Below are 23,889 nucleotides of genomic sequence, written 5' to 3'. Positions count from 1 at the left end.
GGCCATCCTGCGCTCCTGAGGACTCAGATTTGCCAGCCGCAATAGTCTCTCTCGGTCCTCTGAGCTTTTACCTGGAGTGTGAGTTGGGAAGAGGCTACCGAGCCCTCTCCACCACCTTGTCTTGTTGGCGTTGTCAGACCACCTGCTGCTTCTTCCCCTCAACTTCCAGACCCGCTTCCTGCCCGCTCTGATAAATGAGTCAAGGCGGTACCAGTAAGAGCATCTCCAGAACGTTCCTACCGTCTTTTGCTACTTTGGTCTTCCGTCTGCTTCTCTGCTGAGTCCTTCTCTTTCATTCTCTTCCCGTGCGGTGGGCTTTTCCTCTCGTCTGCGTCCGCCCCCGCCCCCCACTGGTTATGGTCCCCAAGGTCCTACGCTCACCCTCCTGTACTGCTCTTTATAGCACGTCTCGTGTCCTCTACCTGACGCTCTTGACCACGCCTGGTCCCGTTACGTTAACTGTTGCTGACCGACAGCACCTCCTCTGAGAACAACTCTGTCTTTCCCTGGGACGCCCCTCCTAGAGAAGTGCCCAGAACTGACTTGTCCCAAACAGAAATCATATTATTTATCTTCCCCAAATGCAGTTACTCCTCCCGGTGTTTGGTCCCAACAACGGCATCCTCGTTCTGCCACCTGTGAAATCCTTCCCCCTGACTGATGTAGTGCGAGCCCTTCTAATGGACCCTGCCAGTGCCTCCCTTTCCCCTTCTATTACCACGCCGGGCCCCAGGTCTTCAGGCTTTCTACTGGCCTCTCAACACCCCATTCAGGCAAGTCACGTGGCCTGCATGCCCAGCCTGATATCCCTAGAGTGCAGCTCAGAACCCCCAAAACCAAAGCTTTCGGTGACCCCTCACTGCTTACCAAACCGGACCCCAGACAGTCCTTGGCAACCCGCCTGCCCCTGAGTCTCATCTCCGGAGGCTTGGTGCTTAAGGCCCTGGCCTCTAGAGGTCAATGACCTTGCATCAGAGCTGGCTTCACCCCTTCTGAAGCAAGCTCCATACCCTCTGCACCCTGTTTTCCTCCTCTCGAAAACAAGGCTGATAGCAAAGCCCGCCAGGTAGGATAGACAGTTGTTGTGAGGATTAAGGTGGACCTAGAACCAAGTTGTCTTTAGTGAGGTCTCAGCATCGCCTTGACCGTTGCCATCACTCCCCACCCCCACCCCGCTCCTCCCTGGTGCACCTGCCATTCTGCTCGCTCTGATGGCTCCTCCCATCCTGACTTTCAAAGTCCTGTCCACTCGCCTACGCTCTCTCAGATTCCGCAAGGCCTTTCCCGACCGTCCCAAACAGATCTGGTCTTCTCTCTTGACTATCCCCGACCGCTAGCCTGGCTCCTTGTGCGATTCTGTTCTGCCTGACGCCACAGACATTCTGCTGCACGAGTGGTTTCTACTATTTCTTCTCTTCTGTTCCCACCCGTACATCATCACAGAAGCCGACTGGGGGGATCCCTGCGATCAAGGACTGCGTCTTCTCCCGCGACCACCCAGCCTCCTGCCCAGCTGGCCAGCAGCACGCACGCACTGGGCGAAGGGGCTTGGGGCCGGAGCCCAACTCTCCAAACTCCTAATAGGAGTTGATTACAAACTCATTCAGTATACATTCCCACCAACTTTGGGCTAGTGCCTCACAGACCATTTCTTCAGCTATCGAAAATTAAACAAAGGGTGCTGCAAAAAAGCGAAGTTTAGAGAACATTCCCAGGAGGCTGGGCTGGACAGGCCAATATCCATCATTATAAAATTTATTTTTAATTTTTTTCATGTTTAGTTTTGAGAGACACAGAGAGAGAGAGAGAGAGAGAGTCTGGGAGGGAGGGAGAGGGGTAGAGAGAGAGGGAGACACAGAATCCGAAGCAGGCTCCGGGCTCCGAGCTGTCAGCACAGAGCCCGACGCGGGGCTCGAACTCACGGACCGCGAGATCGTGACCTGAGCCGAAGCCAGATGCTTAGCCAACTGAGCTACCCAGGTGCCCCTACAAAATTTATTTTTTTCAATATACATACCCTCACACAGCCTCACACTCCAAAATGCCATGCACTGGCATAGGCTGCTTCCAGTCGGAGTGAGATGCATCTGATTGCAATCACAGCAAAGAGGCTCTTCTAAGGTTTAGTCCTGTAATATTTCATCCTCAAAATGGAGAAATCTTAGAAAACTCTCTTCGACTTCAAATTTAAAACACACTGAGAGCCAAATACCCTGACTGCCACACGTACACCAACACAGGCCTTAACTAAACATAGCACTTGACGGAGACTAGAGACGACGTGATGCCTGGGCCTTGCCCCCTGGATTGGCCGCACCCTGGGTCAAATCCCCCTCTGCCTCCCGGGATGGCAGCCACTTCCTCCTCTTTCTTTCTCTCCCTTGTTTTCATCCCCAGGATCCAACTTTCAGTGCACGCCCCCATGCCAAAGCCATGGGGTTTTATTTCAGTGTCCTTCTTTCCAAAATACCCTGTGTGCTGCTCGCTTTCCCCGCATGGGGTTTATTCAGCTACTTTGTGGTAGGTGCGTGCTGCCCCATTTAAGCACTTCTAGCAGCCGGTCTATCACGTCGAAACGTTCCCCGAGGGAAAAAAAGGCACCAGGTAGTAGTTTTCAGATACATGCTATTTTAAAACACTTTGGATAAAAAGTTCTCTGTCGGCGTAAATGCAGGCCACGGTTCGGGTGAGGATGTAATTATAGCAAAAATCCCAGCTTCGTGTCAATGCCTGTTGACTCAATGAGGATCGCCCAAGGAATGATCCGGACCGAGCTCTGGGAGCGCCGAGAAAGCATCAGGTAAGTCTCCATCGTCCCAGAGCTTACAACTAGTCGGCAGGTGAGACAGACACACAGGTCGCCTTGTCACGTAGGGTTGAGTGGGGTGAGCCAGCTCGTCCGGGAGGCGGAGGGACGTCTACAGAGGGTTCCTAGCCCAGGCGTGGCCGGTCATAGGTGGCCTCCTGGCAATGGTGCCAGACCCGAGTCTAAACCGGTGGAGAACATTTATCACCTCACTTATGGACAAGCAAATTATACACATAGTGACAATTAAATTATAGACCCTGATTTTAAAAAGAAAGATCTGAAGAGCCAGAATAGACGTTATCTTTCAAAAGAATCATAAAAAGCGATGCCTGCAAAACTCAACACTGCAAGGGCCCGATTGATTCCCAGTTTCAGACACGAAGTGTATTCAAAACTCACAGTTAATTCTGAGGCCCCCAACGAGATTCTGCCACCGTGGGCCTGCCTGCCTACGTTCAGTTTGCGGTTTTCAAAAAGCAGATAAAACTCGGGGCCAAATCAGGTCGATCAGGTGAGCATCTGACTCTTGGTTGCGGCTCCGGTCATGATCTCACGGTTTGTGAGTTTGGGATCCTCTGTCTTCCTCTCTCTGTGCCCCTCAAAACTCATATAAAGTGAGCAAGTGATTTCCTCTAACTACCTCTCCGAGGCGTACTCCTATTTTCCCTTCACATCGACTTTTTATGTAATGTTACATTTTACGCGAGGGGCTGTGAGTGTCTTTGGAAACTCACTTAAATCCTTAGGGAATAAGATGGAGATCTATAGATAGATAGATAGATAGATAGATAGATAGATAGATAGAAAGAGGCAAAAAGTAAACACATTCTTAGGAGCTGACTATCTGTAGCCAGTTCGCGGTCCCAAAGGCCGGCCAGTCACCTGTAGGGATGACGCAGGTCCCGAAGGTATAACTCAGAGCCAGGAAGAACACGAACACCGTAACATGTTCTTGGAGCGAAGGACACCTCGCCATCCCACGCCAACAGTAGTCTGCAGAGGTGGCCCCAGTGCGGCCGGATGACATATTCATTGGAGGAGCGAACGATAGCTATGAGGAAGCAGGAGGTGGGAGGCAGGTCGTACAACATGGTCGTACAACACGTGACTCCCAGTTAAAGCCTGGCTCTGCCACAGGACTTCTCAGAGCTTTAGGATGCTGACGGTGACTGTGGAGTTCCAAGGGGGGCCTATAGACCGCGGTAGCTTCCTATCTAAGCACAAACCTTATTTTTTGCAGGGCGAGAGTTATGTGGAACCCTCTTCAGGACTCTGCTTGCCACAGAACTTCCCAGGACGGACGATGCTTTACTGTCTGGCTTGACTGAGGTTCAGGATATGCCCTCCTGCCTTTGGGCTGGGAGAACCGCTCTTGCCCCAGAAGCCGGAGCCGGGAAGTACAGGGCCAACGACCAGGTGGTCTCCCCCAGTTCCCAGGAGATCGAGTCCTGGAGGCGCTGGAGTGGCACCCTCACTGCCCCCCTCTTACCTCCTGCTGCAGCTCTGGCCTGCCTGGGACAAGCCAGTTCTGCCCATAGGGGCCAGGTGGGTTGTGGTATCAGGAACTAGAACCCTGAGCATTTCTTGATCAGATCATCCCCGCATTCGTATTGATAAGAATCGAATCATGCGACCTAACACCCAACTCCTTTGTTAAAGACTGTTGTTAAGACCAACATCCCTATGATGGCACTTTTTTTTTTTTTTTTTTGACACTGTTTAGAGGGCAATTTGAGGGGATGTTTCATCTTTAATATGGACCTCGGGCGGAAATGATGGATTTGAAACTTATGAAACAAGACAAGGTGTCGAAAATAAAGCCCCACTGTATGTTGTTAGCATTGGAATACTCTGTCTACACCTGCAGTTTCATTATTAATGTGTGGGCTAAATACACACCCACGTGGCGTTTGTGACCTGCACTTATATGTCTGTGCATCATGTCGCTCACAGTTTGTTATATAAAGATCCCTTCCATGGACTTTTGAAGATATAAAGAAGACAGGGCAGATTCTCATTCTTTAGCATTTAAAGAATTCTAGACAAAGGAACCAGGCGCTCCAAGGCTTGTCCATTTCCTTCAGTTCCTGGCGGGTATGTGGGGAGGGCGTTTTTAGGAAGAGCACAGATGATGTCAAAGGTCGAGGTGCTTCAAAACAAAGGATAAAGTTTTCCAACGTGTTCTCCAAAGGTAGGAATACAGGGCACCTCAGGAAGTGAGAAAGCTGATCTTGTATTCTTTGGCACAGCGGAGTAGGATAGAACAAGATACGGATGCGCCAACATTTGCAGGCACAAACATCGCTGAGTGGGAGCGTTATCTGCCTGGTAGGCATGGGTTTTGCAAGCATTCATACGGAGAAATGGCACTGTTAACTTCTGGCAGAACCGGGAACAGCATTAACAGAAACCGAGGGAAGAGGCTTTCCCTTGCCGGACACGGGGACATTTCATGGCCATTTCGGGAGGGACGCCCCCCAGCCTGTTTGAAGAGAAGCACCTTTTTTTTTTTTTTTAAATTTTAAGTTTATTTATTTATTTATTTATTTAGACAGACAGAGAGAGAAAGGGAAAGCAAGAGCACGAGTGGGGTTGGGGTAGAGAGAGAGGTAGAGAGAGTGAATCCCAAGCAGGCTCATGCTGTCAGGACAGAGCCCCCTGCGGGGCTTGAACTCACAAACTGTGTGATCGTGACCTGAGCCAAAAATCAAGAGTCAGACGCTTAACCGACCGAGCCACCCAGGCGCCCCGACAGGCACACTCTTGATGCCTTTAATATCATGCTAGGTCCTAGGCTCACGACTAGCATGGTATTCTTTGAGTTTTGACGTGAGCACAGCATGAATTTCGGCGCCCACACCCTCTGCTGTAGGAAAAGCAGCATTTTGATAGCAGCTTGCCCTTGGGCCTAATTATGGCCTAAAGGTTTGGCCACGGCACAAGGATCTACATTTCACGGCAACCCGCCAGTGACAGGAGGAACATTCTACACATCGCCCGGATCAATTTTCCATATATCACCGATCATTAGATATGCGTAAGCACGATGGTATTTTCGCTTATCTTTTTCCAGTTACTTAGAGGGCAGCCAGCAGTTAAAATTTACATAAGCGAATGCAACCGATCCCTCAGAGATACTAAGTATCAGGCCTTTATTATGTACGACAGGGTGGATTTATCCTGAAGGTAATGACATTAGCTTCAAGATGCCTCACTTGTGCTGAACCTTTGTACCTAGTTTTCTAGTCACGTTTTTCCTTAAAGAGCGCCCCGACATTGAATATTCTTCAAGCTCCATATGACCTTGATGAGCCTCTGGTGCCGGTACTCGAGAAAACACACAAGAATTTCATAGTCATCAGCCCGACACTAGGAAGCAACTTCAGCTGAAATACAGTGTGGATTGAAACCCAAATCTGACTACCTGGGTCCTCCAAACAGCCTGAGAACTGGATCCCAACTCAGAGGCGTCCCCTGTGTCCCCCATCGGCCCCATGCTGATCTGTGATCCCAGGGGCATGGTCAGGTTGAGAACCCAGACCCTGGGGGTTGATGGGGGTTGGTCAGCGGCCAGGGCAGGCACACTGGCTCTTGGCCAGTGCCACAGCCCCCGCCCCCCCAGGAACTGCTTACTTCTCCTTTCACTGTGGATCAACACGTACCCAGATTGCTCTGAATTTGAGCCACCGAGTGGTGGGAAAGAACGAAACGAAACTGTTGCTAAATCTTTGCAACATTTCCTCCTGGCCTCAGCCCCCAGGCAGCACAGGCGTGCTTTTCCACTGTAATTGCCAATTGCTTCCTGCGGACATGTGTGTTTTTGTATCAAATATCAACACCTTGTCCTTCTCGTGTCCCGCCCGTCTGATGCTGTGAGCATGATCAGGCATCCCTGGTTCATGACCGTATCATGACTAAAACACCTGGCATTTTGTGCTCTAGAATTTTAGGTCTAGAACCACAGACTGTATTCTGGAATCAGGCTGTATGTGACCTTCTAGAGTCAAATGGGACGGTGCTGACTATGGGTTTACCGATCTTTCCACCTGTTAAGGCGTCCTGCCCTCTGAAGGGAACACAGGTACACAGACCCCTCACGAGCTCTGATGACCTTTCTTTAGGAGAAGCGTCTTGGGCTAAAATGCCCTGGGAATATGGTCAGCATTTCCACGTGGACTCCAGCTGCACCCTGCTGAGCGGAGAAGCCCTCACCACTGTCTGCATTAAACCCACAGAACATTTTGTGACATTCGTCAGATTCCAGTTTCTTCCCTTGCTTTACGCAGGAATGTGGATTTTGCTCATTCCCCCCCCCCTTTCATCTCAACAAAGTAACACTTACAAGATAAAACTTTTTTTTCCCCCCAGAACATGTTTTTTAGATTATACATTATTTCCTTCCTTCTCTGCCCTCAACCCTCCCTGTCAAGGTGGGGAAGCAGGATGTCCTCTTGTCCTTTGGTTGAGGGAAGGCTTGGCATTTCTAGAACTGCTCACTTCTGGCCACACGGTTCCCTTCACCTGCCTGTAAAAGGAGCGACGGGGGAAAGCTACCTGAACGGCAGCAGAGGGCCAGGCGTGCTGGGTCAGAGCTGTCTGCTTCCCGGGCACTGCATCCTTGAGGGGCACAGAGCAAGGCTATCCCACCACCCAGGGCTGCCGCACCCCACTCTCCAGCTGCCCCCACAGCCCCGCGGTCAAGGTGGATCCATGACACGGAGGCGAAGGGCACAGGAAACCGAAGGATGGATAATGACCTCAGTCTGATATGCCCCTTGCATCTGTCCATGAATACGCAACACCTTCCTCTTTGCAAGCATCCACACTAACGTTGACTCCCGCCATAGCTTCCTAATTATTTTTGAAGTCGAGCTACTTTGACTTGAAGGACGAATTCAAACACATTTGGAGATACCCGATTTTGTCCAGTGTGAGGCGCTTAATAAAATTTCCGCGGGCAGGGGGAGGGGGGAGGGGCGCGTGGGTGGCTCAGTCGGCTGAGCGTCCGACTTCGGCTCGGGTCATGATCTCACGGTCCGTGAGTTCGAGCCCCGCGTCGGGCTCCGTGCTGACAGCTTGGGGCCTGGAACCTGCTTCAGAGTCTGTGTCTCCCTCTCTCTCTCTGCCCCTCTCCTGCTTGCACGTTGTCTCTCTCTCTCTCTCTCTCTAAAGTAACATTAAAAAAATTTTTTTTTTAATTTTTTTTTCAACGTTTATTTATTTTTGGGACAGAGAGAGACAGAGCATGAACGGGGGAGGGGCAGAGAGAGAGGGAGACACAGAATCGGAAACAGGCTCCAGGCTCTGAGCCATCAGCCCAGAGCCCGACGCGGGGCTCGAACTCACGGACCTCGAGATCGTGACCTGGCTGAAGTCGGACGCGTAACCGACTGCGCCACCCAGGCGCCCCTAAAAAAATTTTTAAAAAACTTGCGAAAAGACAGTAGCTGAATCACCTATATATTAAAGACTGCAGGAAATGATTAGGGAGGTTTATACGCCTTGAACAGGGGATAGTCGTCTGTGCCCTATCATGCTTACGGCTCTGTCTGTGGACTGCTTGTGTCGCTTCTAAGGTTCTGATGCGGCCAGCAGGCAAATCCAGTCCACGAGCAGCTCAGGACTCTGACGCGAGGCATGCGAGGAAGTCAGCGGATGACTCCGTGTCTCTATCCGGGGAGGGGGTGCGGCAGGAAAGGCAATTTCAAGTGTTTGACGTTCACTGATTAGGTCTGAAAAGGTTTGCCTCTGTGCAGCCGCTGCCCCACATGGGTGGGTTTTCTTGTGCCGAGCATGTTGCTGTCTTTCAGGTATATAATTACACACACACGCGCACACACACACACACCGAAACAAGAAAGCGCAGCCCTTTGGAGATCTCCTGCACGCCAGGGCAGAGCCGGGGTGTGCTGAGCCCTGTGTGAAGAAACCCGCAGACCCGATTTTACTGGCTGTCACGGCCGCTGGCGTGGGAAGCCTGGGGTCTCGCTCTCCTTCCCTGCAAACACGGGCCGTCTGCACTGGCTTGAAGTGTGATGAGAGGAAATCGGGGAAACAGCACTTTCCGTAAAATGACCACAACTGCTGGTGGAGGAAGGAGTGGTAAGAGGGTGGGAGGGCTTTTTAAAAATGTGTTTTCCTTAAGCTTCCAGAATCACAACATTCAACCTAGTCTATTCCTGCAAACCCCCAACGATTTATGCGTTGATTTAACTCGGCGAACACCCGCCAGCTCCGTTATTTGATGAGCATTTCTGGGATACGGATGACCCCGGTCTGGTTAAAGTCTTCTAATTTGCAACCTTTAGGGGAGACTTGCCATGTTACCTCTGGGTGGCTCCCCGACCAGCGGCTGGTGTTTGAATTGAACACGAGCGGTGGCCGCATTGGACTCTCTCCTTTGGATCCTTAGGACAAGTTTAAGTCGAGAGAATCCGTCACCTCAGGCTATGGCGCTCGTTACACAGGTGTGTAAACATTTACAAAGACAGGACCCATAGGGTAAGATCTGGGATGGCAGTCGACTGTGCGTGAGTGTGAGCGGGGTTCTGAGGTTTCAAAGAAAGGACTTGACAAATCCTTTGTCATTTTCTTTTTTTCAAAACGCTTCCTTTAGGTAAAACACACACACACACACACACACACACACACGAAACAAAACAAAGATTAAACTGTTTTCCGCTCGGAAGAAATAAACCCACGCACGTGTGAATCGAGCGGGGCACACGATTCGGGTCTTGGACTCCGTCCAGTTGAACATCGCGTTGTGGCGTCAGTTTCCCGACCCGCGGCGAGGGGGGTCAAGAAACACCACCTCGGACGGCAGGTTCTCATATCCTCCAGGCGACGCCACGCGGAAGTGCAGGCAGGAGATACAACAGCGGTTTCACGGGAGCAGCGTGGAAATTCCACACCGAGTGACATTGCTCAGCTGAGAGCAGTGGGAACTCACAGGAAATCACACACGGGTTCTAAGGCAGACGCCTTCCCCCGCCGGGTTGTGAACAGGGTTCCTAATGTGTCCGAAGCCAGAATTGTTTACCTACCGTGGAAAACTTACGTAACTTTCTCCCTCTCTCTCCCTCTCTCTCCCTCTCTCTCTCTCTCATGAGGATAGGTAACAGATTTTAAACTATTCCGGTGAGGTTTCGCCTTACGGCAGCCCACCCTGACTTCTCCCCGGACAAAGGAAGCTCACGGCCAGAGAACGACCCAAGAACTATCTCATCCCTGCAAATCAGTACCAAACCCGCTCCGACAGACACCGTGAGAGAAAACACTAGCAAGGAGAAGCCGGAGTCATTCCGTCCCTCCACCTAGATCACTTACACCCACAGCAAACAAGACCACATCTGGATATGGTTTCCCAGGCAGGAATAAAGGGCTTTTTTTTTTTTTCTTTTTGCCCCATCATTAAGTAAAAACCCGCTTTCCACATGCAAACGGCACTTGTAAATCTCCCCCAGATAAGCTAGGAAGTTTTGAATGATTTAAGTGAGTTTTAAGAGACTCACCAACCCCCTTCATTGCCTTGGAGTAAAGTTTTCCAGAAAACCCTGCAGCCGGCTGAGGGCTCCGGTATTGACCGAGGCGCGTACCTCTTACCTGCAGGGATGCCCCGGGCTCCTGGCTAGAAGGCAGGCGGTGACCTGGCAAAGAAATGGTCCTGGTGATACAGGTCGCCTTGGGAAAGATCGGTGTTTGGGTTGGTTCTCTCAGAGTGAAGAAAAGTCTCTCGCTGCTTGCTGTCAGTCAAAAACTAGTTGGTACAAGTTTCAGGAGGATTTACCTGAAGGAACTGAAGAGAGGAGGAAAGAGATTGGGAGAGATTGAGCGGAGGGAGGAGGGACCTGGAGGGAGGAGGGCGGGGGGGGGGGGTGGGGGGGAGGGAGAGAGAGGGAGAGAGAGAGAGGGAGAGGGAGAGAGGGCTCCATGATGTCAGCAGTGTGCCTTAAGGAAACCTACAGACCAGCAAAACATTCTAGTGGACACCAGCCCTGAGGTCCCTGAACACCTGTAGGAGAGAAAGCTGATGTCCTTTCCAAGAAAAGGGCCATTTAGCCGTTGAGGAAACTCGGGCCACTCAAAGCCTGTTTTTAGGCCCTTTTGCCTGAATAAACCATAAATAAATAACCAGACGCTCTCTTCTAGCCAGCTCCCCTATACCTCCTGTTCCCTCCTCCTCACCCTGTCCCCACTGCAGCTGAATGTTAACAGAAACTCCTGCCTCTTGGGAAAAGCAGAGGGAACCTGTACCGATGACTCACATGGTGACTATATACATAAAAGCAAAATATCACCGAGAAAAACTGTGTGCTTTCCGCTCGATCCCCTTACGGCCATGTTGATTTTTCCTACAGCCTCTGTGTTCTCTGATCAGCATAAAGAAGTTGGACGGATATGGGTAAAATCGGGTTCTTCTGGGTCGCGGAAGCTGGGGTTGAGGTTCCCTGTTGGAATCTGGCTTCCGGCGTTTGTGTGCAGAGTCTGGCGCCTTTAAGACTTCCGTCCTCGAAGCAGAAGGCTAAGGGGGAAGCCTCAGTCTCTGGAAATGGAGGCAGAGTTTGTTTCTGGGGCACAGCGGTAAGTCCGCCCTCTACCAAGCCATTTCTTGCGGCCATGACCCATCCAGGGGAGGCCCGTCCGAGGCCTGTGCGGGTCTCCAGGCGCCCCGTGGCCAGAGTGCACAGGGGCCCCGGCAGACTCCGAGGCGATGACTTTCCCACAGGCGCCTGCCCCAGTGAGACCTCCTGCATGGGCCCAAAGGCAAGGCCAAGGGAAGCGAAGGCCGTCTGTCACAAAGGCGACGACGGCACCCTCACACCCACCCTGTGCAGGCACCTCGGAGGGCTCAGGGCTCTGCGGCTGCTTTATGCTGAGTGATTTGTTGGAAGCAAATGATACGTCCCCTCCCCTGATTTTTGGGGTCCGCACTGCTGTGCATTATCCCCTCGGCTGCACGCTGGGCGCCGCTGTGGCTTTCCAGGCGGCCGGAACTCAATGGGGGCAGGAAGGGGTGAGGGGTTATTCTCCTTTTTAAGGGGGGATGTCTGAAAGTCCCTATTTTGTCCCACCCCCTCCCTTGACTCCAAGGACTGGCGTAAATCATTCTCTTTTTTCCAGTTCCCCAGGGGGAACAGTGCACCCTTCCCTTTTGCCCTTCTCTTTCCCGGGAAGCAAGGGCTTCCTCTTCTGCCTGCGAGAGTATGATGGCCCCTCTGAGAAGATGCTGGGCTCCCCGGGGGCTCAGGGCTTGAGAGGATGAAGACGACACGGAAGGTGCAGACACCTTCCAGCTGGTGATCTTACTCCAGATCGTAGAATCAGACGGACACCATAGGAGGCTCGTAAGGAAGCCCCATATAAAACAGGTAGGGGCACCTGGGTGGCTCAGTCAGTTGAACGTCCGACTTCAGCTCGGGTCATGATCTCACGGTTCGTGGGTTCGAGCCCTGCATTGGGCTCTGTGCTGACAGCTCAGAGCCTGGAGCCTGCTTCCGATTCTGTGTCTCTCTCTCTGTCCCTCCCCTGCTCATGCTCTCTCTCTCTCTCTCTCTTTCTCTCTCTCAAAAAAACATTGAAAAATTAAAAAAAAAATACAACTGGTAAACACAGAGGTGGAGAATAACAAGAAAGGGGAAACCCAACTTCAAGGTCTGTCTATATCCTACCTCAGGTGATGGGCACAGGCTGCCCTACCAGCCCAGAAGGTTCTCCATCAGATCTGCATTTACCCAATTGACCCCATTCAGGACTCAGCCCAATGGCACCTGCTCAGGGGGGCTGGGCCCCTCATCTCATGGGACCCCAACCCAACTCGCTTCCTAGGTCTCCCTTTTACTCTGCATGTCCCTGAGCACTGCCTGAATTGTGCTGGTTCTTTATCGTTTCTCGCTGGTTTCATTTAGACTCAACCGCACCAGTCTTGTTCGCTGCGTGCCCCTGGCACATCGGAGTTCCTAAAATAATCAATTGTCACGTAGATTTGTAAACGGACACTACAGTTTGTTACAATTGAAATTTAATTCTTATTTTCTTACTTTTTGATGAATATTTCCAGTCTCCGCTTTAATTAATAAACTAACATTTGAATACTCGTTCTCAACTTATTCTCAGGATCTTTCAGGGATGTTATCAATTTGATACTCAGGCTAAAAAGGCACGATTAGTTGCACTGAAGGGCGAGGGAGCCAGAGAGGTTAAGTGATTTGCTCAGAATCATAGAGCTGGAAGGGGGTCAGGGGTGAGGCTCAAAACAGTTCTCTCTCTCAGCCCATGCATTTTTCATTAGGCTACATTTTTCTCAAATTAGTCTATGGTGGGCATACATATGCATGTGTCGATTCCTTTGAATATACTACATGAATATGTAGTCATACACTACATGAATGATAATCACGGTCTAGTATTCTGGCTTTCGTTCTTGCAGGGCCATACAAAGTAGAGCTCATGTTCATTCATGACACACTCTTAAACGTGATGAAAGAAGAAAATGAGCTCAAAATAGTGTGAATACATGAAATAATTTAGAGGTTAAGACAATTAGGTGCTGAGGTTGCAGGTAAACAAAAGGTGGCGAGGCATTAAAAATGCAAGGCAAAGTGTGGAGAGGTGAGTAGGAAAGTTCTAGAAAAGTATCTATATGAGATTTCGGGTCCCACGGGGACAGACTTTCCTTAGCATGTTTTGATAACCGAATGAGCTAATTATTTCGGATGCTAAGTGAGAAAACCAGGGTAAATTATTAATCTTGACCGAAAACATTTTGTGTCACCCAGTCTCTCTCCTATCCAGTGAATGAAATCTGCTTTACAAGCCACTTCTAGAGAGGAGGGTCTGGAATCTACGATCAGATTTCTTCAAAACACATAGCATATCATCTTATAATTGAAGAGGGTTAATGTTATTAGTCTATTAGCTTAAAATAAAAAATAAACATGAATGAGTATTCAGTGAATCTTTCTTTCTCCCTTCTTTCCTTCCTTCCTTCCTTCCTTCCTTCCTTCCTTCCTTCCCTCCCTCCCTCCCTCCCTCCTTCCCTCGCTCCCTCCTTCCTTCCTTCCTGATTAATTGAAAGCAAGACTCTTACATGTGTCAAATTTGAATAGAGTACACATCTAAAGTCTGCATTTTTATCCAAAGTTCTAAAATGATGTCTTAAAACTGGACAGAAAAGATCACAAGACCTAGGCCTTTCAGGAGAGCCACTTCCCAAGAATAATTTCCAAAAAAAAGAAAATGCTGTCATGCTTCCAATTCTCATCTTGGCTTAAATGGAGACATAAAAAAACCTTCGTTCTCTCAAACACCTTAAGTGTTTTAAGAGGAAAAAAGTACATTTTTACCTTTGAGTAAAAATGTACTATTTAAGTTGCTATTTAAGTTGCTTCAGATATGGGACTGTTGATGGAGTGTTATGTCAGTGTTATGTTAAAACTTCCTGGAAGCTGCCTATGACCCCACAGCTCCAAGTCCCTGCACAGGCTCAGCAGGATGTGGCCGGGTGCCTCATTTGCTCCCACAGCTCCTGTCCCGGAGGCCTGTAGAGCACTCCTCCTGCCCCCGAATGTAGGTGAGCCGTGGGGAATGAAGAATGTCCGTTTCAATCCTCACAAGACTCTGCAGACCAGAGCTGGGGCGCTTGCCTGTGACCTTGTCAACGGGAGGCTTGCCCCAGGAAGCCGCAGAGCTGAACTCGTCTGGGAGTGGCTTTCTAGAAGCAGGTGTTGCAACAAGGATGCACTTGAGATTTATTCAAGTGCTCCTGGAATCGCTCTGACGGAGAGAAAGGGAGGCAGGCAGGGGAGGGATGAAGTTAAGGAAGGGGACAATTTTAGGCTCAGGCCTGAATCTGGAGAGGGTTCTGGAGTGAAAGTAGCATCGTAGAGAAGGGATCTGGACTTTTCTGCTCTTGCCCCGGCCACTATCACTAAGAGAAGGGCTGATGGGACATCCAACCTCCCCGGTGCTCTGGCTTTCTGCCTCTGCCAGGAAGTGGCCAAGGGTGGCCTTAAGGAGGTGGTGGACGGGGATGAAATATTCACACCGAGAAGCAGGGAAGGAGGTCCGAGGGGATCTGGGCAGGCCACCAGGGGCATGGGCTCATCCTGTGAATGCTGGAAGTGATCCCTTCCACTGGTACAGGCCCCCCCCTTACGGTGAACCCTCACCCCCTCAGCATCCATCACCCCCCTCCTCTGCTACATCAATTTCCCAATCAAAATAAAATTGGGGATGTCAGCACTAAAATTTGGAATTTCCCTTCAGACACACATGGTCAGTTCCTCAAAGTGCCAGGCAGATCCCAGCAGGGCCTAGCACCAATGGAACACTTTGCTATTGAGGCCGTGTCAATTTAATTTGATTAATAACTGAACTGGGTGTCTTCTCTTTGCTGGGTGACAACGACCCCACGGTCCCAGGCCTGGAGGAGAGTGCAAGATCGGGAAGTAGCTGACTATAAACTGGGTGATAAATGCTACATGACCAAAATATTCTAGAAGCCCATAGGAAGGGCAATGGACTGTGCCCTGGGAGTTTGAAGGTAGGCTTCCAGAGGAGGGGACGATCGAGTTCAACTGGTAAGTTTTTCATAGGCAGGGATACTGAAGGGCTGTAGGCATTATAGAAAAAATAAATAGAACAAATGATGGTGAACATGGGAAGAGCCAAGCGATCTCACCTGTGGGGCAACTCGCCAAGGTGGCTCTAACCTGAGCCTTACGGGATCTTGTTTTGATGGCAAGAATCACAAAAACAAAAATGGATCCAGCTATAGAACCATTAAGGGTATTTCATTAAGTACGAAAGTATATAGGTCACACTGGCCTTAGCATGAACCTCAAGAGCCTGAAAGGTGCCCTTCTCTTAGTAACACCAGAAGAACATAGAGGCTGGGGCGCCTGGGTGGCTCCATTGGTTAAGCATCTGACTTCAGCTCAGGTCATGATCTCTCAATTCATGAGTTTGAGCCCCACATCGGGCTCTGTGCTGACCGCGCAGAGCCTGCTTGGGATTCTCTCTCTCTCCGTCTCTGCCCTTCCCCCACTTCCTCTCTCTCAAAATAAATAAACTTAAAAGAAAATAAAGGCCACATTTTTATTTATTAATGTTTACATTTTATGAATATTAACTTTGTAACGAAGAGATCAAAGCTCATATTTGTTCTCTATCATTTCTGCCTTCCATTTAGACATTCCAGTCACCAAGCAGAAGTGAGCTTGCCCCAAACCCCCAAGAACGCCATTTTGTCAGGGCATCTCGCCAGCTCTCCAAGCCATCCCGTTCATGTAAACACCTCATCTCCCACTTTTGCCGTCCTGCCTCTCCCACCGGACATCTCTCCCTGGAGTGGCTCTGAGGGAGAGGGAATCACTTACTGATGGTTATGTCCCAGAAAGGAAGCAAGGAGAAGAATCAGCAAGGCTTAGTCACAGCTCGAGGGAGCCTACAGGTCATTCTGTCCAGTTTCTTGATATTTTGAGTTAGACTCCAAAAACCGGGGAGTTTCCTTCACAGTGTCCACAGAGCCTGAAACCCAGGATCTACACCAACATCCCACTGTAGCTTCTCATACCCTGAGCTGTACTATGTTAATCCCTACTTTTACACATGTTTGTACCCATATAATTTATTCGAATGGCAGAAACCCATGTCAAAGCTCGAATTGGTGTAAAAAGAGCTGTGGGTCTCAGTGTGAGGCTGTCAGGACACGAGGACAAGCTATTGGACTCATTCTCTCCCCAGATTTGCCTGATGGGCTTGGAGCTTGAAGCTGATAAAGTGTTAATAGAACAATAAGAATAATTTCTCCAAAGGCTCAAGCCTTCGGAGGAGGCTCTCCCAGTGGATACTACACCAGATCAGCCTAGAAATAAAATGGCGTCCCCAGGCATCGAACTCAATGTGGAAGCAGGCACCAGCCCGCATCCCCAGAGCTCGCCCTTCGCTTTTGGAGTTTCAGTGACTGATCGTTGACAATACATTCAACATCTCTGTAGACTACAGGGGTCTCTCAGAACAGTATCGTGTTGCCTTTCAAGGATTGTGACCAGTTCTAGCGTTCTCTCTCTCTTTGCTCCTCCTTCCCATAACATGGCGTATGGTCCAAACAAGATCCCTGTTGCATTAACTTCTTGCCGCCAGCTTGCCTCAACCCAGAACTCACAAGCCACTCCATTTTTTTTTTCTTGATTGAGGTTGAGACCGATGGGGAAACAGATAAATACATGTTTGGGCCTCTTCTGTTGAAAACAATCATGATCAAACACGCCAAGTTTGAGGGCATCATTTAGGGTGAGGAGTGTAGCTGTTTTGTGTTCCATGAAGGACCTGAGAGAATTTTCGAAATTATCAACAGCAGCAAATTCTGAAAAGGAGCTAAACAAGCCAACTACTCAAGGCCTAGGGGCTACCAACTGAAAGAGTAGGTAAGGTGAAGTAACGGTATTTCTATAAACCTAATAGAAAAGCTGGCCTCATAGGTAAGCTCGCCCAACTTTTGTCACGAGGCCAGTTACACCTGAACACTGTGAAGGGATGCTCCCTTGCACAGAACGGGTGAACGGCCCTCACTGAATTACTTACAAGGTCATCTGTTCTTGAACTTGATCTCATCTATTGGTTTTTAAACCATCCCATAGGACACAGCCCCTGGACTAGTAAATCATGTGCCCTGTTCAGAAAAAGGGGCACCTGGGTAGTTCATTTGGTTAAGTGTATGACTCTTAGTTTCGACTCACGTCAAGATCTCACAGTTTGTGAGTTCGAGCCTCACGTCGAGCTCTGCACTGCCAATGAGGAGCCTGTTTGGGATTCTCTCTCCCCCTCTCTCTCTCTCTCTCACACACACACACACTCAGAATAAATTTACAAAATTATAATGGGATGGCACAGAGATTACCCCAAAATTCAAAAGTTCCTTAACAGCAATGAACCTCCGAGTTATTCCTCTGGAGGGTAAGGAACCATCTTCTGGTTTTCCCATGATTCTCCCTGTTTTGACCCTGGCAGTCTCATGTCCCAGAAAATCCCTTAGATCTTTGTAGTCAACTGCTAAATTTTCAAAACTTAATTTGGAAATAAAAGTGTTAGCATAGGCATGCTATCCTGATTTTTTAGCACCAAACAGACCTTTGCTAGGGCATTTGTATGATACAATTTTGTCAAGTGGGAAAATGTATGCTTAAAAAGTTAGACACAGAAATGATCACCACTCTTCATGGGGGGTGGACACCTTCCTTTAAACCTCTGCTGGAGCTAGTTGTTGATTCCAGGTCCCCACCTGCAGCACGGCTCGAGTGTCGGTGACGTACGAAGCACCACTGACGTGAACCCAATGGTGATCCAGTTTCCCCTTGCCTTTTTCAAGTCGGACTTTGTTGCTTTAGCTAGTGTTGGTGCCACCTTATATCTCATGTTAAATACGCACAATTTGTTTCCTGTTCACCTGACATCCACTCTTACTAGGTGAATGGTGGCGAGTCCCATCAATGAAAGGTAGACGGTATTGTCTGTTTTTCAGTGTTGACAGTGTGGGCTGGGAAGCAGGAAAGCAACATCCACAGGGTAGAGTTCCCATTTCCAGGTCATTGCAACCAATGGGATGCCACCTTCCTTTCAGAGCCCGGCCATATCACTGATCCGGCAACGTGTTACAGGCATCGGCTCACATCTTCTGTTGCCATCTTACTGTTTAATCTTGAACCAGCTGTATAGGTAATAGGCTAGACCAGACAGTGAACTATCGGTGGCCACGGACCCTATCTCTACCAGATGGGCAAATGCAGTATTTTGCACCCAGTAGACTGAGTCTGTGTTGGAGAATCCAAGATTTACATTTAGAATATTTAAAATAGAGTCGTACAGAAAATGGTATTATCACCCTGAATAATTTCAGTGATCACTTGGGGAAGACAAAAGCAGTGAATATTTTAGTGTTTGCTCCTTGGTTAGTGATAAAAAGTCACCAAGTCGGAGTGCCTGGGTGGTTCAGTCAGTGGAGCGTCCGACTCTTGATTTTGGCTCAGGTCATGATCCCAGGGTTGCGGGACTGAGTCCCACATTGGGCTCTATGCTGAGCGTTATGCCTGCTTGGGATTCTCTCTCCCTGTTTCTCCTTCCTTCTCTCTCTCTCTCTCTCTCTGCCTCTGACTCTCTCTCCTCCTTGCATACTTACGCTCTAAAATAAAATAAAATAAATCACCAACTCAGTGGGGCATCTTTCTTTTTAGGCTGGAAATATCAAAGGGCAAGCAAGGCGTGTGACTCCATCTGGTGATGTGGACCTTCATCAGCACATCGCATCAAACGGTCCCCTCCCTCCCTACGGGCCTCGCTTGTTCTGACACTTGTTGCCCTGAGGTTTTGGTTCCTGAACATACACAGAGCCTCTTGTCCACTTCTCCCAAGTTCAGCCCCTGGCCTCTGGCACAGCCCACTGGGGGCGCATTGCATGTTTTCCGGCTCTTTTTATTTCGATTTACCAGTTATTGAAATGATTAGGCTGTAACTCTTTCTTTTGTAGCATCCTGAATCGCTTCCCTATGAGCCCATATAGCTCCTATCTCCGACAGCCCACACAGAAGAATGTCATAAAACATCCTGATTCTCCATCAGTACCCCTATTTCTACAGGACGTAAATGCACCTAGGACTCATTTCAGACATTTATTATTAGCAAAATTGGGTAAACAACTGGGGTTTTTGCTTTTGGATTTTTCCCATTGCGGGATTGTGCCTGTGGCCAAATATCCTAGCTATTGTGGAAAAACTGAGTGATGCAATTTGGCTAAATTGTGCAAAGTGAAAGATCCCAGCCAAGTTGTCATAAACTCTAAAGGACTTCACACCGAAGACGGAGCAGGAGTGCAGAAAGAGGATACCAGGCACTCTTAAAATATCAGCCGTAAACCCCTTCTGTTCCTTGTCAACCTAAGCAGAGGGTCCACACTGCTTAGGGAAACACTGCCTCGCGCCGATCTACCCAAAAGGTACACACATGTGTCAAACGAAAAATGGGCTCAAGGGGAAGACTGTCCATGGTCACTCTTGTCCTTGCACGGCATTTCCCCTTATCAAGGGCACTTGTAGACGCTGCCGAGTCATCAGCAGGGCAAAGAGATGATAAAGAATGCCAGTAAAAGGAGGCCTTTTTCTTTCTTTGTTCTCCTTGACGATCCAGCCCGAATAAGAGGATCTGGAGAATTCCGAGGCAAGCTTGGGCTCCTGAAAGCCAGGCTGTGCCTCCTTCAACTCCCTCGGTGGCTGACAGCACGTATCCAGGCTGGAAACGGCGTGACTGGATTGGCTTTACTCCCCCACTAAGAAATATCCCTCGGGTTACTCCCCCTTTGTGCATTTATTTTTGGCCACGTGCTGGAGGACATTTTCTTTTTTTTTTTCTTTTTTTCCTTATTATTATTTTTAATTTCTTTCATATTTGTTTATTTTTTTTTTAGAGAGAGAGACAGACAGAGTGCAAGCAGGGGAGGGGCAGAGAGAGGGGGAGACACAGAATGAATCCGAAGCAGGCTCCAGGTTCCGAGCTGTCAGCACAGAGCCCGACGCGGGGCTCGAACCCACGAGCTGTGAGATCGTGACCTGAGCCAAAGCTGGACGCTTAACCTACTGAGCCACCCAGGTGCCCCAACGTTTTCTATCTCCATCATCTGTTGTGTCCCAACTGCTTTGGTTCACCACTGTGGTCACCCCCGTCCGGAGCAAGCGTTGACTAACAAATTGTAAGTTGTCACCCTACTCCCATTGTCGAATTTCTGCTAATCACTGAACACTTGCCTTCGCTCACTTCCCTTCTGAAATCTGTGTGTACTTACTAGGCGGCGGTGATTCCAAAGGCACGGCATTACGGTTTATCAGTCAATAAATAGCCCTTATCCCCCAGTGGAGCATGTGCACCAACAGGAACCCTCGGGTTATCGGCTTAGACTCGCAGCGATCTCTTGGGCAAACAGCGTCATGTTTTGCTTTTCAAATTGTTTAATGGTATATCTTATCTCACCCGTCAGCTCTCGCTCCGTAGTGTGGAGACCAACAGAGAAAAAAAAAAAAAAATGAACCCAAAATGTAATCCTTGCCTCGGAATGCTGAACTGTGATATGATTTCTTTCTGGCAAAACAGTATGCTGGAAGGGGGGGGGGGGCAAACGTATAGGTTTAGTCTCAGACAGGAATGGAGTTGATTCTAGAATGTACTGACTGCATGACCGGGGGGAAGTTCACTGAATCCTCTGAGCTGGTTTGTGCACTAGTGAACTAAGGGAAGGAAATTTATCTCCCGGGTTCTCGCGCAGTTTAGACGAGGTCGAGGGATGTGTCTGGTTCCATGAGCGCTCTGTCAGGGGACCCTGGCGAGCAGGGTTCCGTGGGGAAGGGGGCTGGTGCCAAGACACTCTTCCTGCCCATGGCGCTCGGCCACTGTGACAGGACACTCGCTTGTTTTGCCTGAACCCACACCCCCCACTAACGATCCCGTGCAAAGCCCTGTTCTAATACCTAGATGCTCTTTTCGTCTGTGTTTGCAATGAATTGTGGGACAGCTCAATTGTGGGAGACTTGGATTCCTCCAAGATCTGCTGTTTTTACCGGTCCTTACGCAGAGACCGTGAGCAGGCCTAAAATATCTCCAATGATTTCATTCCCCAGAAGTCCTGCTTCTTCTTCCAAGGACGGCAACATAGGTCTAAGGGCTTCCGAGGGTTTTCTGAGTATCGCTCTATTTTTTTCTTTATCGAAAACCATTTGGGTAGTCAAAGAGTTCAGATTGCTTGAATAAATAGGACCTAATTAGCTCGTTCCTAGGAAACGAGTTTGATCGTGCCAGTTTTCCTGAAGTGCCTTGCATTGCAGTGATAAGCTAGAAGGTTTATAGCACTGAGTTAAGCATTATTTCTTGACTTTTATGGGACATTAGCATTCCCAGAAATCAAGCTTGACAATCTATCTCCAATCTTGGTGATAGAACCTAAAACAATATTTGACGTTGCACAAACACCCCCTCCGGTTTCTTGTTTGCTACTGATGTGTTGACTCTGCCTGATACTGAATCAAATACAGATACAACTAACTTGGTGATGTGTGCGAACAGAGATACGGGGTGCGAGTGCGCTGATGGTTCACGGTTCCTGGTGAGGCAACGCGCTCCTACCAGCGGTAAGTATACAGTGAAAACCTGGGGGTGTGGAAACCACTTGGGCGGGGTCAGCAGGGGCCAAATGTGGAAGCAGCGACGCTGGTCAGTTCACTGCGTCCCAGAGATGGAATTTCAGTTAAGAGGGAAGCCTGCGTCAACAAGGTCCCGTCTGGTTTTGTTAGGGGAGCGGCGAGGAGTGGAAAGCTTGTCTACAGTGGTACATGAAAAACTGTGTGTGTGTGTGTGTGTGTGTGTGTTCCTGGTGCACACGGGGAAGCCTGGGGGGAAACCGGCACGGGATGAAACACGCAGGGGAGACGCAGGGGCCGACTTTGCTATGTGCAAACAGGGTCGTTGGACCTTGAGTTTTGAAAATTGTTTTCTGCTTTTTAGGTTTGTTTTCTGAGGACCTGTAATGAACAAATGTCAGGATGCCCAATGCCAGATATTGATGTTATGTTTATTTTTTAAAAAGGAGCACCTCAGGGCACCTGGGTGGCTCAGTCGGTTAAGCGTCCGACTTCAGCTCAGGTCATCTCAAGGTACGTGGGTTCGAGCCCCGCGTCGGCCTCTGTGCTGACAGCTCAGAGCCTGGAACCTGCTTCGGATTCTGTGTCTCCCTCTCTCTCTGCCCCGCTCCCACTCATGGTCTGTCTCTCTCTGTGTCTCAAAAATAAATAAAACATTTAAAAAAAATGGGGGGGGGCACTTGGGTGGCTCAGTCGGTTGAGGATCCGACTCTTGATTTCAGCTCAAGTCATGATCTCACGGTCTTGGAATCAAACCCTGTGTCAGGCTCTGTACTGACAGCACAGAGCCTGCTTGGGTTTCTCTCTCTCACCCTCTCTCTCTCTCTGCCCCTCCCCCACTCTCTCTAAATAAATAAACATTAAAAAAACTCATTTACTTAAAAGAAAAACTCTGTCACCAACCTGACAACAGTGATACCATCTGTCTACCTGGAGGCTAAGTGTGGATTGGCCTTGGGAGCTTTGGGGGACAGGATAACAGGCATTTCTTTTCATTCCAGGGCTTTATTAAATCTATCATCTGTCTATCTGCCCATCCATCCACCCACCTGTCCTTCATTTTCTGACTTTCGGGTGGAACTTTCCGTTTTTCTTTGAATTGAAGGTCAGGATAGCCTCCCATTTAAAATGTCTCCTGTCAGGAAGACGAGGTTCAAGTTTGGTTCTCAAACATGCATTTATACTATCGTGAAGAGCAAGTTCTAGAAATTTTGTGGAGTAGGACTGGTTCTACCAGTCTGATAGACAACTAGGTAAATACTTGGCCCTTACACACACACACACACACACACACACACACACACCATATTGGCCAGGTAGCCAATATTGTGGTCACAAGGTAGGGTGACATGAAACATAATTTACCTCCTAAAGATTATGTTAGAACTCTACTTGCTTTGTGGTATATTTCTACTTGTTTTATTTTTTTTAATTGAAATCAAGCACTGGAGATGTTCATACTTTGCCTAAATGATTAACACTCATTTCAACCAAGATTATAGAAACACTCCCTTCAGGTTACTATACGTCATCTCTTAACCTCCAGCAGATAGTAGGGAATATGGAAATATCCTCATCCCTCACATGAGTTTCTGTGCATTCAAAGAAAATCAAAGGCTGCCCTGGAATTTTTATTTTTGGCTTGTATTCTGCAGAAAGTTTCCTCCAAACGTTTGTCCTCATTGTATGCCGACAGTAACCAATACCCTTGGATCTGATTGTACTTGGCAACATAAGAAAACTTTAGTGAGCTCACTGCTCAAGAAAAATCAAGAGTTTCTTCATGGGCTTGAGTCTTATTCTTGAACCATTACACCTTGAGAAAAGAAATTGAGACTCTGGCCCAGACACACCATTCATTTTGGTTTTAATGATAAAAACCATCATTGGTTGAAGTCTTAC

General features: G+C 48.9%; 1 protein-coding gene across 10 annotated transcripts in view; it reads right to left on the bottom strand.

The window, feature by feature from the left end:
* KCNJ15 (potassium inwardly rectifying channel subfamily J member 15) overlaps nucleotides 1-23,889 on the bottom strand; it is a 77,217-nt gene that overhangs the window by 34,144 nt on the left and 19,184 nt on the right. For 2 of the 10 annotated variants that reach the window (XR_006965672.1, XR_006965673.1), the window contains exons 3-4: nucleotides 8,351-10,607; nucleotides 3,692-3,860 (exon numbers count right to left, since the gene is read on the bottom strand). The exons of 3 other annotated variants lie outside the window; for them this stretch is intronic. The gene's annotated coding sequence lies outside the window, so the exon portion shown is untranslated. Of the gene's footprint in view, nucleotides 1-2,384; nucleotides 2,989-3,691; nucleotides 3,861-7,959; nucleotides 7,976-8,350; nucleotides 10,608-23,889 lie in introns of those variants that run through there. 5 more of the 10 variants (XM_047099440.1, XM_047099446.1, XR_006965674.1 and 2 more) reach the window with 4 other exon arrangements.

This window comes from Lynx rufus, unplaced genomic scaffold (genome assembly GCF_022079265.1).
Source record: "Lynx rufus isolate CCGP_SWC_20201006 ecotype Redwood Valley unplaced genomic scaffold, mLynRuf1.p SCAF_5, whole genome shotgun sequence".
NCBI lineage: Eukaryota > Metazoa > Chordata > Mammalia > Carnivora > Felidae > Lynx > Lynx rufus.
This window is presented reverse-complemented; position numbering and strand designations above follow the sequence as displayed.